The 18,168-nt window shown below is 39.3% G+C and overlaps 1 protein-coding gene across 1 annotated transcript in view; it reads right to left on the reverse strand.

The window, feature by feature from the left end:
• NDST2 (N-deacetylase and N-sulfotransferase 2) overlaps positions 1-17,763 on the reverse strand; it is an 88,034-nt gene extending 70,271 nt beyond the window's left edge. The window contains exon 1 of the mRNA XM_066324048.1: positions 17,673-17,763. The gene's annotated coding sequence lies outside the window, so the exon portion shown is untranslated. The remainder of the gene's footprint in view (positions 1-17,672) is intronic.
• Between the last annotated feature and the right edge of the window lie 405 nt (positions 17,764-18,168).

An 18,168-nucleotide genomic window follows, 5' to 3' on the forward strand; every position in this document is an offset into this window, starting at 1 on the left:
TCCCTCTCTCAGACATGCTTCTATCCTCTCAACACATTGTAAAAATTATTGCCTTGGCAAGAAACTTACAACGTATCACATAGGGTTAACTTCCTTTTACCGTCTACTACTACACTTGAGTGCAGAGCGCTCAGTTTGGCTAAAAGCTTAAAGGCCATGAATAATGTAAGAGAATTCCACTGGGAGGACCCCTAATGCCTCAGAGAGCTTCACTAGACCTCACAGTTCAGTTCTCACTTGCCATATCCTTCATTTCCTTTAAATGCTACAGTACCAGTGTCAAATCCAACTCGGAGCTCCACCAGCAATGCAGCCAACAGATCACGGAGGCTTCAGGGTCAAAGGGGGCCCGGGAGGGCTGGTCCTCACAGCCTCCTGGCTATGCCACCTACCTCCTCCACCTTCTCAGCCTGTTGTTAATTGCTCCTCAGATTTAACTTTTGCCTTCAGCATTGGAACATTAATCCTTTGTTTAAGCAAAACCACTTCATCTGTCTTTGAGTTATAGAGAAACCTAACAAACACAAGAAATCATTTTTATTTTTGAAAAATGTACTCTCTGCTTTTGAGGATGGCTGAAATTCAAGTGAAATGTTCACCTTGTAATGTAACATGGACATCAACCTTAAAAGATGGCCCGTGTAACATTAAACTTGGGAAAAATTGACAATAAAATGAGTTGTGGTTACAAGAAAACACAGACAGGAGCATGCAGAGGGGAAAGGCGAGTCTGAATGTTATCTGATGAGCCACAAACTTGATACATCACACATCTATGAAATTACATATAGTTCGTAATTGAATCATTCCAAATCAAATCAGGAAAACAGAACCAGAATTACAGGAAATACTGGGAATCTTAGGCAAATTGCTTTCAGCGTCTGCACTCAGTTATGCTATCTGTAAAACACAATCGATAAACATAACCATTAAGGAAATGCAAAACATAGTAAGTCTAATTCTTAAGCAGAAAAAATTAGGCAGGTACTTGTTAGGTCTTATGTGTCAGATATCTGCTTTGCACTACACTGCAACTATAATCCAATTTCCAAATACTGAAAAGGCTGGAAAATGGAAAGACATTATAGGCAAATATTTTGAACACAGAAAAATCTTTACATATGCACAATTATTATTATTTGTATTAACTTTTCCTGCACACATAAACTGAAGTAACAAAATACACAAAAACAAACTGTGAGGACTAAAGGTGGAGTGTCTTAACTAATAACTAAGAATAAACACCACACGTGGAAAACAATGTCCTCTGCACCTCAGTGTTTGGTTAAGCCTACACGACAGGAGATTTAAGTCATGTTTCAAGTAGAGACCAAAGAACAACTGAAGATAAAGATGAGAAATCACAAGTATTTTCTGTGGTTGTAATTTAAAAAAAAAAAAAAAAAAGAAAAGAGGATTGAAGAGCACTGATGATTCTAAGACTGGATGAAAAGCATTACTTAAAAAGTAGTTTGAAGCCGTGACTTGAAGTACTTTTTTACAGAGACGCCTCCAGAGGGTTAACTCAAACCTTCTTCTGCAAGCTATGGAAACTGAGTTCTGTGTTAGAAACCACTAGACAACTACTTTCTGCTTAACACTAAGAATTATAATACCAGACATCTACTGGGATTATCAAATGTCCTCTAGCTCTTTAAAATCTATAAATTTGCTTTGGCCATGGTATTATCTAACACATTTTCCCAATATCATACATGACTGTGTGAAATGCTTTGAAGTGAAAGATGCTATGCAAGTGCCAAATGTTACTGCAATACACTAACTTAATTTGGACATGCTCCAGCATCTCATGTCAAGAGTGAGCTCATGTTAGAGTAAGTTCCTTTATTGAGACATCTGCTAGGAAACCAATTTAGCCAAATCAGAGTGCGTGATAATGAGTGCTGTTTAATCAAGACAGTATTAACATAAATTTTAACTTGTGTCAAGTAGCTTAATAGCAAATTACTGAATGTTAAACAGACATGGAATTTTTTACTCTGGTCGTTTAATAAGCAAATTCTTGAGTAAACTAAAATGTACACTTCCCTCAGCATGCAGTCAAAAGAGCTAGATACAAAAAAGAATTCAAGTGAAGCAATGCAAGACCTGCAATCAAACTTATTTTCAATTTTAAAAAGCTTTAGTACTGGAATGCTTTTCATATTTGAACTAAATGTAAGATTTTTAACAGGAGAAGTACATCCAGATGTGCCTACAATGAAAAAGTAATAAAAGGTATTTTTATTAATTTCTGGCTTTTATATGTAGATGACATTTCTGATTTGGACACTTAATTCTGAACAGCTTTTAACATTTTAGATGGATAAGCATTATATGGATAAGTGCATTTCTGGCCTTAGAACTGTAGAGATAGCTATAAACAATGTGCCTTTCCAAGATAACCCCAGGTCATGTGGTTTCATACATTAGCTGTTTGTTTTCCCAGTCAACACGTTCATTTACTGTTTGTCAGAGAAAAAATAACAAAAATTTCTGGCATCCTGACTCAAAACTGTTAGGCACTAAAATACTGATGGTAAAGAACCACCACACATATCAAGCAGAAGTCTCTACTGCTAAAGCAATAACATAGTGACAGATACTGCTTAACGTATTCACTCTTAAAGGAATGGAGATTCTCAAAGCCAATATTAATAATATAATTGACTTGTCGGAATTTTAAATTATTCAATGATGCAGTGAGTTAGTGAGTGTGTTAAAAAGCACAACAGCACAAAATCACAGGGGACAGCTCAGTACCACAAGTTGTATGTTCTGCAGGAAAAGACGACAGCTTATTTTTTAGGACAAGGATACTGGGAAAGAGGCAAAATAAAACAGCTGGAAAAAATAAAACCATTTATTTTTAGGGTTGTGTTAGGCACACATATAAAAGGAGACGGCTTTCTTAACTGGTAAAAAAAGCCAATCCCAGCAAGAGATTGATATGAAGCCACATGCTTCTGTTCTCACCCACCTTTAAATGGTAAGAAAAGGGGCTGATCTATCGAACTCTTTCAAAAATTGAAATCTTCTTAGTCCTCCACACTGCAGCAGACGTTGAGACAGGCATGTGTACTTATTTGAAAGGAAGTGTCTCAATATCCACAGCAAGTACCATACCCAAGAGGTGGCATAACATCTACATCCTATTTCAGTGGAGCAATTAAATCTCTTCCCCACAGTGCTAGGACAAATGCTGTGACAGAAGAAGAGCATTTTTAATGTGACATGCACACAAAGTATCTATGGGCAGGGGGACAGGTGAATGAACTCGTGGTTTTGTAGTGCACATGAACACACGTGTGAAGTGGGTTCTAAATGATGACAAGAGCACGTGCAAAGGGCTATGATGACAGTCACTAATGACCCAGACCTTTCATCTGCACAGCTTAGAAACAGCTGTGACTTTCAAAACGATCATATTAGAAACACAAAAGCCACAGTTAAGTGAGACTCATTACTTCCACTGTAACTTCATAATTACACCATCTCTGCCAAGAGTCACACTCTCCCCATCCTCCTCCTTCCACTCTTCACCTGTGTAATCCAAAATCTCAGTGGAGAACAAGAGGGCCAAGCTTTTCCACGTGTCTAATTCTCAAGGCAACAGTCACCTTGAGAGAGGAAGAAAGGAAAGTGTGCTGTTGCTGTGGAAACAGTATGAGTGCACAGAAATACTCCTATTAGATCAAGTACCCCTTGGAGGAGCAGGCACACCACTGAACAGTTACTGAAACTTCCCCACAGGCATGAAGGGTTAGGACAGGGAACCCAGTCAGGCTGGATGTCTCCACCATCACCCAGATTTCAGGTCTGGAATAGCTTTTCAAACGTGAGTTCCTTGCTGTCCTTGGTGAAAACAATTACCATCATCTGAAGGCCCTAAACTGAGAAGTGAATAAATTGCACAGCCTTCTTAAATTCTTGAGAGATGTATTAATACAGAATACAGGATATGGTGTTTAACAGAGAACTGCAAGAAATGCCTGGGCCTGATCCAAAGGTTTGCAGCCAGAATTCAAAAGCAATGCTGATGAATGGTAGAACAGAGAAGAAAATAAACCTACACCCCAGCAGAATTCTTCTGTTCCTTGTTCCCTAAGAAATAAATAGAATGTGATTGTGTAATTAAAGATTACATGATAATTAACATACAAAAATGTCTAAACTAAGACCACGTGGGTGAATGTAATATCAGACTACTCTAATCTGAGTGATTTGAATTTACAATTATTCATGTGTATAAACCTATAGTTTTATTCCTCCTTCCGTTCCCTTTGAGGCCCCTTAACTGAACTACTACTGCTACATTAACAGGAGACTACAAGAGTCTAATGCAAATCGGAGACAGCAATGTAGTTAAAAACAGTGTTAATGAGAACATCACATACACAATAGCCCTCTAGGTTTTCAAGAAGTGAGAAATTGCCAAGTGTCAGTATCCAAACTCCTGGTATTACCAAAGATCGGTGAAACCAGCAATCAGAAGCAATTTCATAGTCTAAACCACTGATTTTGCAAGGACATTTCTAACACCAAAGAGAGCAGGGGACTGGAACAGGTTAGAAATTTGTTTATAAACACTGCAATGCTATCAGACATTAATCCTCCCAACCTCATCTTCTACCTTTCCTTCTCATCCCTTCAAAACATCTTGTATTAAAAGAAACTAGACCACTGGTAAACTAGAATAATGATTTATTTCACAAGGGTGTTGTGAAGCTTAATTCATGTTTGTAAAGTCCTTTGTATTGTGCCTTTCATCTACTGTGGGAACCTCACAGTGTTATCGATAAGGTCTTTCCTACAGTAGAAGGGCTTGCTAAAATAGCTATACTAGCAAATCTGCCTAGTCAAGATGTGGTTTACACAGGCAAAGAAGTTATTTTGACAGAACAGCTAATACCAATTCCCTAAAAAAAAAAAACCATGCTAAACTGGGAGAAGCACACTTTCGGTGGTATCTAACTGAATCTAGCACAGCATACTGAACGTCAGCTAAAGGTGATTTCTGCACAATCTTAACAAAACGGTTACCCTGAGAAATCCCAAGGGTTAGTTCTGACCAACATATTTTGGAAAGTGCAAAAGAAGGGTGTGCATTTACCACTATCACACTACCAAGCATCTGTGTTCATGTATTCATGTGAACAAGCTAGAAGCAAAGCCCTCTGTAAACAGATCCTGTTAGCAGGAAATGCATATGACTTTACTATTTTATACAAAATAATTGAAGGAATAAAGACAAAGCCTCAGTCAGATATATTCTGCCAAACAAAAAAGAACAGAGTATTAACAGCACTAAAAGGAATGCCTAGTAACTACTTACACAACTGCAAAGAACAACGACTGTGGTAAGAGAAACTAATTCATGCAATAGTCCTTTTAAACTGTGCTGTTATTGTTACTTGCCATTCAAACCCCCAGTTTTGTCACTCAAGTTTAAAACAACACTAAATATCCAACTGTTATTTGTCTCCCAACAAAGGCTGAGAGGCACCATTATGCCAGGTTCCCAAATGACTACTTGCCGTTTTCCTAGACATGCTTGGCCTCATTCTGAGCTGCTCAGGATGGCAGCCTGCAGCTACCAGCAGTATTGCATCTGCATTTTGCCTTTCCACATTTCTCTTCTTGCTAGAAGCCTGTAGTAGATCTTACCACCTAAGGACTTACTTACACAGGAAAAGGCAACTCATCTGTTTCATATCTCTGGAAGGCTCTTCTCTGGTAGATACCTGTATTTATTTTAGAAAAGCGTCACTCCATATCCATGTGCAGTGGCATACAACTTTCCAACATCCAACAGACCAAAGTAATGCACTAAAGTGAAGACTTTGGCAGACTCCTATTTCAAAACTGTGGTAGGTTACAAACTAGCCAAACATTATTCCACAAAGTAATATGGAATGGATATCAAAATCCAAATATTGCCATATTCGACAATATTTATTTTGCATATGAAGGATGGTTTCATTACCAAAATTTAAGCAGGTGTATTCAGGAGCTTTCCACTGAGAAGTATAGCTAAAACCACTTTAAAGCAAAACTAACAATCTTCTGCGATTGAGACAAATTAGAGAAGTCTAACTCCTGTAAATTAATCAGTAACCCATTATTTGCTAACATAGCACTGTAGAATACACAGCCCACATACCAGGACTACCTGATGTGCTGTTTTATTCCACCTAGGATTAATTTATGTGACCTCTGAAATGACAAGCATAATAATAAGCAGCAATTTATAATTGCTCCATGTTCTTTCAGTCACTGATGCAGCTGCCTATACAGCGTAAGAACAACACTGACCTAAAAAACTAGACTTGGCAATTCTGGTCTAGGGTTACAAAGATCAAGGTTCAATTTTTTTGCAGATTGGCTAGGCTATACACCAAAGCTACAGCACCAAAGGCTGGGCTCACTTACTTCCAGTTAAGATGCACTTGTCATGAGAGCCTTAAAAAAAAGTTGGATCATGTTTTCTTTTTCCATTATCATACATTTTGCATGTAAGCAGCTGATCCTAATCAGTACGAGTTTGATATTAACACCTCACATGACATAAAATGTTTTGTCACAGACTTGTTTCAAAAACTATAAAGGCATTTTCTTCATCAGCTCTGTGCCATAGGCCAGACAGCACTCAATTTGCTACCCCACTGCAAAACAACTATGCAGCCTTACATGCTTTAGAAGGCTTGCATGAAGATGAAGAAGAGAATATAGATGGCCATTAGACAGTAATTAGACCATTAGATACTTCCAGCTGGAAAGTTCATTCTTGCCTTTGGGATACTCAGCAGGAAAATTTAAGGTTGACCATCTTTCATGACAAGGCTATCTTGCCTTTCTGTTTCTTCCCAGCCAACTCACTTCTCCGTTTTAGCACTCTCCCATCCACTCTTAAGTGTCACAGCTCTCTTGAGCCTGTGATCACACCGACTGATCCCTGCGTTTCTTCCCAGGAGCACTCAGGGGAACTTGTAGGTTATCTTCCTGTGTGCCTTGGGTCCTGCCTACAAAGCTGTGTATGTCCTGGAAGAGAAGTTTAGCTAAAGCATTGGGAGCTAAAGCCTAGGAGCAAATATGTAGAGGCTGAGGCCAGGCTTCCCACTGAGAGCTCATCTACTCTGAAACATCCCTCTATCACTGACAAAGATATTCCACATTTCTAATTCTCTAGTTCAAGTACACTTCAAGGCCAGCTTCTTTTCTCTTAAATAAAAATGGAAGAAAAGAAATACACTTAGGCTGAGGCTTTTTCCCTCCTAGTTTTCTGGACTTCGTAAGTGCTGCAAAGTTCCTGCAGGGGTAGAAATGCAATCTGAAGGGCAGAAACAACAGTTATTCAGCATGATCAACTGTTCTTTCCTACACTTATGCATGAAGCCACAACCACAAAAGAAATGCAGTTAAGTGATGAGGAGCTCACTTCTACTGAGACAGCTAAAGCAGCCTGAGCTGTATGGGAAGACTGAGGGTATATGTATTTTCATCAAGCTCACATAAACAAGCCCAAACTGTTGTGTTTGACCTTGAATTGTGTCTTGAACCACTAAGGATTGAAAAAAGTCTAGGCCAGGTTAAAGATTTAGCCAGTAAAGAACATGCATATCTCAGTGATGAACTTCCTATTTCTAATAGAATGGAAGTACCAGCTTTCAGAGCATGCTAGGACTTCTGAACTCAAACTTCATGGGGATGATGGCAGGAAGGATAACTACAGAGGGAAAAAAGATTTAATTTTTTGATATGTAGATTTTGTAGCTCTCAAATAATCCATATAGAAGAAGTTTAGAATTAGATATAACAGATATAAAGATATTTATTGCAAAGAAATACACAAGTCGGAGAACAACAGGCAGAACTACTAAAAAAAAAAGTAGAAGACATACTACTTTTGCACAAAGGGCTGAAGTACAATCAAAATCCAGAAGTTCCTGCATAGTAAGTATGATTTAAAAAGTCAGCCACAAATACATGAGATTTTTTGCAGTAAAGAAAGCAAACAAAAAGCAGAACTCTGGGTAGTCAATCAGCCTGCCTAGGAATCCATTTGTGGATGCTGTTTCTTTGAATGTAAAACACAGGCTTCAAATGCAGCTGAACTTACTTCATAATTCACATCACCTTTTAACTATAAAGGCAGCATAACAATCTCTGCTTATGCACAAATAATCTATGACAAACCATCACTCCCAACTGACAAAATTACTTCAACATTTAGAAAATTGCCTTTTGGTGTCTGAGAATTTCCAACTTGTCCTCATTTTAGTGTATGTCTGTACTTTAACATTAACAAGCTCGGGTGCTGTTCTAGTGCCTCTTTCACAAAGGAACAGTCACTTCTGAGCTGAAAATGAGTCTGAAAAAAGGTATCTTAAGATTGAACATGCAAGACACTAAAATGCAGGGGCTTCCTCCACCAAAATGTTCACACTTCCCACACTGCTTTTACAAAATGTTTTATTTATAAATTCTTTCATATGAACTTTTTTGTGAAATAGCTATAAAACAAAAGTTGAAGATCAAAAGGGATGATGTGTGTTACATGTCTCCCAGCTTTCCAGAGCATGTCAGAGCCAGTATCTTATACAAAAGAGTATTTTTAAACAAGCAAGCCCATGATACCAAAATCTGAACATGATCTAATAATAGCTGATCCTAACTTAATTTTAGAATCCTAAGACTTGAAAACATAAATTAAAAAACAAAACCAAACCAACACCACAGTCCTAGATAAATTTCATATAATAATCTGAATGGTTCTACTGTCTCTTTCATCCTGCTAAAGTTTGCTTTGTTGTTGTTTTCATCTTTCCTTTTAAAACAGCCTCCTGCAGCTCTAAGCTAAAAATCTTCCTGGAGCTTCTATGTGACAGCTGCAGTATCTTAGCCATCTGTTTAATTTATATTTGCTAATGCAGCTCCTGCTGTTTTCAACTGACAGGTTTTTTCTCTCTTATTACCCCCACACGGGACATCATTGCACTTGCCAAAGTTTCTCTGTAGTCTCAGATGTCAAATCAAGTCTGGTGACAAAAGGTGATGAATGAGCCCCCTAAACATCCCACTTTTATGGTTTTTTGGGGTTTTCTTTTCATTGTTGTTGTTGGAGGAGTTTCTTAATTATGGAAATTGTAAGGGGGTTTTATGTTATTTCTTTAAAGAATAATTAAAGTAAAAAGGAAGTAGAACAGAAACAAAGAGAGAGAGTCAGGGGAAATCCTACTCCCTTACTCTCAACATAGTAATTCTGTAGAAAGGTTGAGGCTGGAGAATCACCAAGATACTCTCTTGGTGAAGCAGATTATCCATTCCATATTCAGTCACTAAAGCCCTGATTCAATCTCTTCAGCCATCTATGGTCCCCTAACATGCTCAGGGTTTGTTTGACTATTGACTTTCCCTCACTTGCAAACAACAGGCCTCCTAACTTTTCTGGAGTGCCTTGGATCTCAGAAGTATTCAAAAGTCAAAGACAAGTGATGGAGACTCATGGTTCAGCATGCTGCACTGCCAGTACTTACTGCCATCCTGTAAAGCCTCCTGCAGGAAGGAGCAGGGCCCACATTCCCTGTGCTGTTCAGAGACACTGCATAAAAGGACTGACTGACTCCTGGAACAGCTGTCAGCCTTATACAGCAAGCACAGATGTTACTGTCCCTGCAACTCCCCTGGGGCATGGTAAGAAGAAGATTAAAGAGTCTTTCTCTGCTGAAAAGTAACCCAAAACTTTGCAATTGAACGTAGTACCTTCATCCTGGGTAAAACTCCATCAGCTGAATTGCAGTGAGCTCTGCAATATCTGTCCAAGGTAATGCAATATTCCTCTGTTACAAGCAGCACATTTCAGTGGCCAGCCCCAGCCCAGAAATAGGTAGTCACATTAAACACAAAGAAATCAAAACCATAAAGTGTGACCACTCTTCCTTTCTAAATTCCCCCTTTCTAAACAACTTTTGTTAACTGGAGAGAGACAAGGAAACATTAAATGAGCACTTGCCCAAGGGCTGGAAGATGTGTGCTTTCTGGTTCCTGAGAGAGCCCTGCAGAGCAGCTGAGAAAGAGTTAGCAGGGATACATGTCTGAGGGAATACTTGGGAGACAAGAAGTCATAATCTCTTATTACTGCTGTTCCCAGAAGGTGATGATGAGAAAATAAATATATTGTTCTGAAACGGTAGCATTTGCTCCAGCTCCCAACATCAAAGCAACCCATAGGACAGAACTTGTGACAGTTCCATATCTTGTGGAGAATCATCTCACTGAGCTCTAGAGGATAAAATCACTTGAAGCAAAATGAACGTTTCTTCTTTTCAAAGTACAGCGAGCTAGTGCTAAAAATAACTACAGGTGCACTCTGGAGAAGGTTACCACTTCATCTTCATATCCCCTGAATATCATTATACTCAGGTATTCCTTGAATAATTGTACTACAAAAATTTGATCCTTTAGAGCATACTGGACAAACCAGAAAAGCTTAAAAGAAAACCCCTTAGACCTAATATACTAATAGCTACAGCATACATGAGGACATTATATCCTTTCTTACCCAGGAAATTCTGCCCAAGAGCCAGACAAGTAAACTCTTAATTTGCAATCTGTATCTCAGTATTTTCATCTGAAAATATATATATGGATGGATATGGATATGCGGACGTATGTAATTGCTGATGTACTTCACTACAGTACTATTATACAGTACATAGGCTAGATACCTAGCACAAATTCTAGCACTTTTATAACTCAGTGCCAAAACCAACAGGGAAAAAAAATAATGTTTAAGAGTATACAGCCCTGAATATCTTAAGAGTCACTACTCAGCTTGATTACTTGTACTTTATGATATTTCAAAAGTAACACAATAAAGAAAGTGTAAAGATTAAATTATAACTAAGCACTTTATTCTTATCTTGGTCAGATGCCACTTGATAGAGCCTTCAAGCCAGGACTAACATACTCACTTGGCTTTCCACTGTCCAAGAACAGCGGCAGATGGGAATAGTCAGACAACTGAAAAACCCAAACACACAAACCCTGCTGCACAGAGGCCAAAGCCCTGTGGCCTTGCACCATGTTTTGCAGCACTCCGGGTTTTGGGACAATTCAGCTGAGGTACAAAGGCAGCCCCATAAGAAACCCTATCTGACAAATCTCTCAAAGCAGAAGGGATCATAGTACATACATGGTAGATACTCTTTCACCGGTTATCCCTGCTGAAACCTTGGCTATCATCAGCCCCATTGCTCTAAGTCTTGCAGAGCCAGAGTTTTAGTCTAAATCTGTGAGTTGTGGAGCCCAGCTAGGTCCTAAATGCTCCTCCAGCACCTTCAAAGCCAGCTTCCCAGCATCCCGTGTTTCAGAAGCACAAACCAGAGACATCAGCAATAGCTCTGAGCAAAGCTGGTGAGGGCAGTTGAACTAGCTCAGGGTCTGAGCCACACATAAACACATGTACTGCTTCCAGGTCTGAGCCCAGGATTTCAGAGTGGATGACTTGCTACCTGAATAATATATCCATGGAAAACACAACATTAGCTGCAAAAATTAAATAGAAGGAGAGCAAATTTCTGGGTCTACAAAGTAATTCTGAGGTCAAAAATTAACCTATCAAGCTAACAAAGGTTATTTGCAACATCTCTCATACAATGTTTAAAATCCTGTCTTCATACCCTCAAGGAAATCACACTTAATTCTCTAGGCTGTCCAATATATGCAAGCAATATACTAGGTTAAGTATGACTGTTCATATATAGACAGCATTTCAAAAACAAACCACATTAATACTCACTATCCTGAACTGTAACTCTGAGCTCTAACAAGGAGGCCAGAGCCTTCCCCAAAAATGCTAATCCTAGTTTACTTTAAGTAGACATGCAACAGCCTTCAACAAACTCCAGCAAATTTTAAAGTTTTCCCTTCCAGAAAAAATGAGTTTTGTTGTTTATCTGCATTTTAGGTGTTTAGATTTAAAATGAAAAGGCAAGTACAGCTGCTCACAGTTGATAAGGCCTCATGCTTCTGGCATTTTATACATGACCCAGAGTAAGAAGCCCATGTACTTTAAACAACTGTAGCAGCTATTGGAAAAAATATGGAAATCAGAAGATGGGACTACAAGCAACCTCCTTTACTGTATAAATATAAAACTTAATTCACCATACATCAAGAAAAAACACATTTGGGTGAAGGTAATAAAGGATCCATACTGTCTGTGAAGATCAACTGTCAAAGCAGAGTGTCTCAACAATTTCCAAGTTAGGGCACGAGAGCAACTCCTGATGACATCTTGTTGGTTCTCATCTGAACATGGGGCCAGCACCCCTGCCAATGCAGTTCATGTCTTCTGGCTGAGGTCACTAACATCTGGTTTGTGTACAGGCTGCTTCTGCTGCTCAGTGTTGCACAGGAACAGAGGCATCGCAGGATGTCACAGGGGAACATGGGTTTAGTGTTTGTGATTAACCTCAAGCAATGCCTGATTTGTGGAGTTGCAAAACACAGATAGAAACTTGTGGGTGTTGGCCAAGCTGAAGCAACTCGAAACCTAAGGCCGTGGGAAACCCCTTTGTAGTTGTGGAGAGTAGTAAAGGTTCATGGGAGTTTGTATGTTAATGAAGTCGTTCCATGTAAGGTCATGTTTTTATGAGTGGTCAGTTATGTTGTACAAACATGGTTATGTTCCCAGTTTGAGTTTCTGATTGGACCCTTACACTCAACCCTACCTTTTATATTATCATGTTTTCCTCAGTTCTGGCTCTTTGGATGGTTGTCCCCACAGAGTTCTCCTGGGCACTGTGCATGGTTTTGGGACACTGTCCCTGTTTTCTTTTATCCATTATTGAAGTGTTCTTTTTCTAGCGCCAACAGTTGTTCCCGCTCCTAATTATTTTCTTGCCACCCTCTACCCTGAAGTCAGGGGACCCAGAGGTTTGTCTCAGCTACCCTCACTGCGACAGAAACCCAAGTTTGAGATTCCACTAAATAGGAAGAGATGGTCAGTCCTATGGGGCAAAGCTTAAGAGAGAGCAAATAATGACAGAAGACAGAAGAGGATGGAACAGAAGTGCGCTTCCACCTATGGCTGTGCCAGCCTTGGCCCAGGGTTGACCTGGCCCCTGCAGATAATACCCAGCCCAGCTGAGTCTGAAAACTCACATCACAACCCATTACACACAGTTATTACACTACACCAAGATACTGCTTATATACTGCAGCTTGTCTGTACTCATCTGCTACATAATAGTGGGTTAGGGTTAGGCCGCACTTGGTTATCCAAAAGTGGAGGGTTAAGAGCTTCAGGGTACAGCTCTGCGAGGAGCATAAAGCAATGTTAGTGGCTGCCAACAAGAGAGGTGGACCCATATCCCCAGCTATTCATAGAATGCTGATCCAAGTAACTAATCCACCAAAAATTTATTAGCAATCAGTCAGATTTATGAGCTTATCAAATGCACCCTGCAGCTCCCTGATTGCAGGAGCTAAAGACAGGAATGTTGTGACTGTGGCAGATGAGAGCAACGCTGAGCTTTCCAGGAGAAGCATAGTCTGAGATCACCTTTCACAAAACAGTATCTTTATTATACAGACTACAGGGGAAGGCAGGAAGTAAAAAGGCTGGCTAAAGAATGGCCTAGTTCACTAGACAATAATTTTTCGTGTGTGTCTTGTCCTGCATCTCAAGAATCACTATGGAACTGAAAGACTGATTATTTCCATTTCAACTTCTAAACTGTAAACTGGCAACAAACTCCGAATGTGTTCTAGGAGTCAAAACCCTGAACAAGACTGAAACACAAATTTTCAAGAGCTCTCCCTAGCGGGTCCTCCTGTTTCTGCTACAGTATCTCTCTGGTATGAAAAATGTTAACTTTTATTTAAAAATAGTAGTTAGAAATAGTAGTTTCAGATATCTCTTCCCCTGCTTCTTTCCTATTCTTTTGCTCTCCTAATAGAATAACAATCCAGTATCACAGCCAGGGAAGAGCACCACAGAGCCAACAGAAGATAACCAGACTGGCTGAAGAGGGATGTATTGGAGTAGAGTGCCACAGCTCTGGAACAAGACTAAAGGAGAGGTTTTCACAGGGACAAATCTGAAAGAGCCAGCAGCTGGCTGTGAGGCACACACTACACAAATCCACTCAAATACATGGGGCATCTCTCACATTGCACCCAAATTTTACTCCATCTCCTAACAGTTTGCTATTCCTGGTTGTCACAGTAAACTGACATCAACACTTATTCAGAAATCCAAGGTTAGAGAAAATAATGTTTATATTAAAGAGACCAACCCCACTTCTTGTCATGCCTTCTGTGCTTTGCTTTGCAGTTTTTGATTTTAATTTTGTTTTCCAAATTTGGGTTATGGCAAGACAACAGGAACTTGAATTGCTATGCACAATATAAAGTAAATAAAATAAATTTAAAAGTCTCATCTCTGAGAAGCAAACTCTTAGATATATTTAGATAATGCCAACACTACGTGTCTGATGCTTAGACATAAAAAAAAGAGGCAGAAAATCAGTCTCAGACACTGACCACAGTAGTTTTCAGTATGAGGTATGCCACATGCCACGAAGTGACTTGGACATGGATTACAGGCAAAAGTAAATATGTCAGTACCTGAAACTGTCACTTTTTTTGTCCCAGTCAACTGGGAAAACAAACCTCACAACTATTTAGTAATTATTCTAATGTCCCCTTCCCTGATGAGCCCTAATACTGTACATCTGAGCCTTTTAGCTAGCAGCCACATGGTTTATGAAGCAGCAGCTCTGCCAGGTGAGGAGAAATGATAGCCTGTTGTGCTGACCTAGAACAGAAACACATTTCATCCACCTGGAAATTGTTCTTATGCAACCAACACTCTCAATACACTAGAAAATAGTTTAGATACCTGATGATTAAAATTTTAATGTTCTTATGTGAAAATAGCCATCAAAATTCCCACTGCCTCTCATTCCTCACACACTTAATATGCTGATTTAATTATATGCCTGTAATTCAGTTTACATTTTATAGGAGGCAAAAGGTAAGGAGATTCCAGTAAATGACACTTGAGATAAGAGAATGAGTTACTGGAGAGCACAATGCTCATTCTCTGCTTATGTACCAGCCTATTATAAAGGGCTTCAAAATTCACTCAGAACAGGAAGGAAGCTTCGGCAAAACACTAAATTAAAATTAATTTTCTAGATTTTAAGGTTGTAAAGGTGACTTGCAAAGTACAAATCAGCGAAGACCTGTCTTTGTAAACCCATGGATAGACAGCTTCAGTCTGCTGCTCGATCAGGTTTTTTTCCCCAGCTTCCCTGAACCAAGCTTGGCCCATCCTCACTCACTGGGGCACCAGGTAGCAGGGACAGGAGTGAACCTGAAGCAAATGAGGACAGTTCCATGCACTGCCTGGCAATCCAAGCACTGATCACTAAGGAAAAGGTGAAATAAAACATCTAGCAAACAGAAAGAGGTTTAGAGACGGATTGTGCTCCAGCTGCCCACACCTAAATAGCAAGGAAAAGATAAAAAAATTACAAGCTCTGGCTACCATTCAGATAAACGAGGACAGGAAAAAGGAATCAAACAACTCTGAATCTAATAAGAGTGGGACATGAGAATTCTTCCAAGAGTAATTTAACCAAAGACTAGATGGAATGAAGCAGCGATATGTCCTAATTACAAGTTTATTGAGTCAGTAAAATTCTCCTCAGAGAAAACATAAAAATCAGAAGACCCCAATCAAGTAAAGGTCGATCTTGGGGACAGAAAGAGGAGGAATTTCAGAAGACAAAGTGAATTTATATACATCCATGTTGAAAACTGGAAGATCTTTTTTCAGAGATTGAATCCTGTCAGTAATACTCAGAAAAAATTTTGACAATCTCTAAAATTATTAGCATAACAATGCTCACAGTGTGAGAGAAAGATTTGGGATTTTATCTCATTGCAAACACGTAGGCTGCTACGAGTATATTTTTTTCATAAAGAGGATAATACTGAATCAAAAAGCTCCAGCAGGTTAACAGAATAAATGGAAATACACATGAAAGCTTTGATGCTGATGCTGTTGCTGCTCACTCAAAATCATCATGTTAAAACAGATGCTCACTCTTTCCCCATCCCTTACAAATGGTAACATGAAGCCAAGTTCCTATCAGGAAGCTAATCCCAAACTACATTCAGTGTCCCAATGTACTTCCCCATTTTTTCCTCTCTGTAATACTTTATCTCAACTCCACCCAGCACATGTGATAGATTTATGGTAGAAAAACGCTGCTTCAGTGGTGTATTTTTGAAAATCTATTTTTTTCTGCAGTAGCCCAGCCAACCAGGAAATCGAAGTCCTGCATATTATCATATATTGTCTTGTATGATTGAAGGTCACAGGCAGTCAAATCCTCTGTGTGCGCATCTCTCTAGGAAACCAAGCTCTGGGAGCAAAAATACTACTTCAATCTCTACAATAAAGCACTTAAGGAACTGGATGGTATATTCATATATATTTCATAAACATTTATTTATTTTTTATGTACTGACATACACACATGCTTTTCTGATGCAGGAATTAAAAATTCCCTTCTAAAACACCAGTGGCCAAACTACTAACATAGTAGCATTTTGGAAGCAGCTTGCACAACAGGAAAAGCAACTGCACAGTAGGAAAACTCCAGCAGGGAGACAACAATCCAACAACAAACAGGACATAAAGCATCAAACGGGAAGTGAACTCTTTAGGAGCTAAGGCAGATGCAAAAGCTGTCACTGGCAGTGTGAAGAGATGTATTGATTAGCAACTTCAGAAATATATAGAAGGTGTGGAAATATTTATCAGTGCAAGGTGCTGAAAAGATGTATTAAAAGTAAGTTCACAGTCACTTATCAAACACAGCTGTTCAAAATCACCCAGGACAAATTTTCACGTATGATCTCAATAACACTGAAATGCCACCCACTAAGGTATACCACCAATATTAATTCCTGTGCTGGTACAGTCCTGACACAGCAGGTTTCAGCAGAAAACTCACACAAAAATCTTCTCTCAACAATGACATGTTTGTAGGATGCTTCTACTTGGAAACAATGTTGGAATTTAAAGTCATAACATTTACTTTTCATTCCAGATGCAAAATCCACACATCTATTAAACAATGCCAGGTATTCACTTCTCCCCTCCTTTAACAAGAACAGGCTTGAGGCTTTCAGCATAGGCTAAAAATTTTTTTAATATCCTCTAAAACAATAGTTATTTTGTATGAAAAGTAATAAATAACAACAAAACAAATATTTTCTGTATAATTTCTACAGAGTAATCATTTTAATTTTTCTGCTTTGCAGCTCCATTTCTTGCACATCAACAGTATCCCCAAACTCGTATTTCAACCCTGGGCCTGCCAATATCCACAATGCCACATATTTGTTATTAAATTTACCTTATTCAGAAATCTATTTTTACACTGCACTACTAATGCCAGTACATACAGGGACTGCTGGAATCCCACTAAACACAGATTCTCCTGCTAACTTCAGCATCACAGCCAGGAAACCAAGTCAGACTGCAGCAAAGAAATTCCACTTCTGGTGTGATGTGGACTCGGATAAAGAAGCATATATGAGAGGAAGAGATTATGCCAGAGCATTTATTGTATTCATTCGTTCCTTACCTTTCCCTTTACAATGCAGAAGTTACCTCACCCCTTGAAACACAGTCATAAGCAGCAACAGGTTTCACGTATGAATTCTTTTTTCCCTGGGTGCTCTGGGGAAGCAAGAACATGCACTCAAGTGAGCATTCATGCCTCAGTCAGCTTGAGGACAAGGCTCTGCACCGAAGTCCTTAAGACCTTCTCACGGCTACTGATTTCATCCATGAACTGAAAGAGCATCTCAGCAGGACACTGCCAGCCTCCTTTTCAGCTCCCACTCACTGATTGCCAGTCTCTGGCAAGTGAAATGTCAAGAACCAGGCAGGGGCGGTGTTTGGAGAAGGAGGGATAAGAGATTCTCACCATCCATCAACCTCAAAACCTATTCAGCCGACAACTTGAATGGAACAGGCATTTCATTCTCCATGGCAACAAGAGATGGAAGGAGGTTGGAGAAAAAAAAGAAAAAAGAGAGTACAGACCCAGGAAGATCCAATGTTGAAGATGCAGGGAA

This window comes from Sylvia atricapilla, chromosome 8 (genome assembly GCF_009819655.1).
Source record: "Sylvia atricapilla isolate bSylAtr1 chromosome 8, bSylAtr1.pri, whole genome shotgun sequence".
Classification (NCBI taxonomy): domain Eukaryota; kingdom Metazoa; phylum Chordata; class Aves; order Passeriformes; family Sylviidae; genus Sylvia; species Sylvia atricapilla.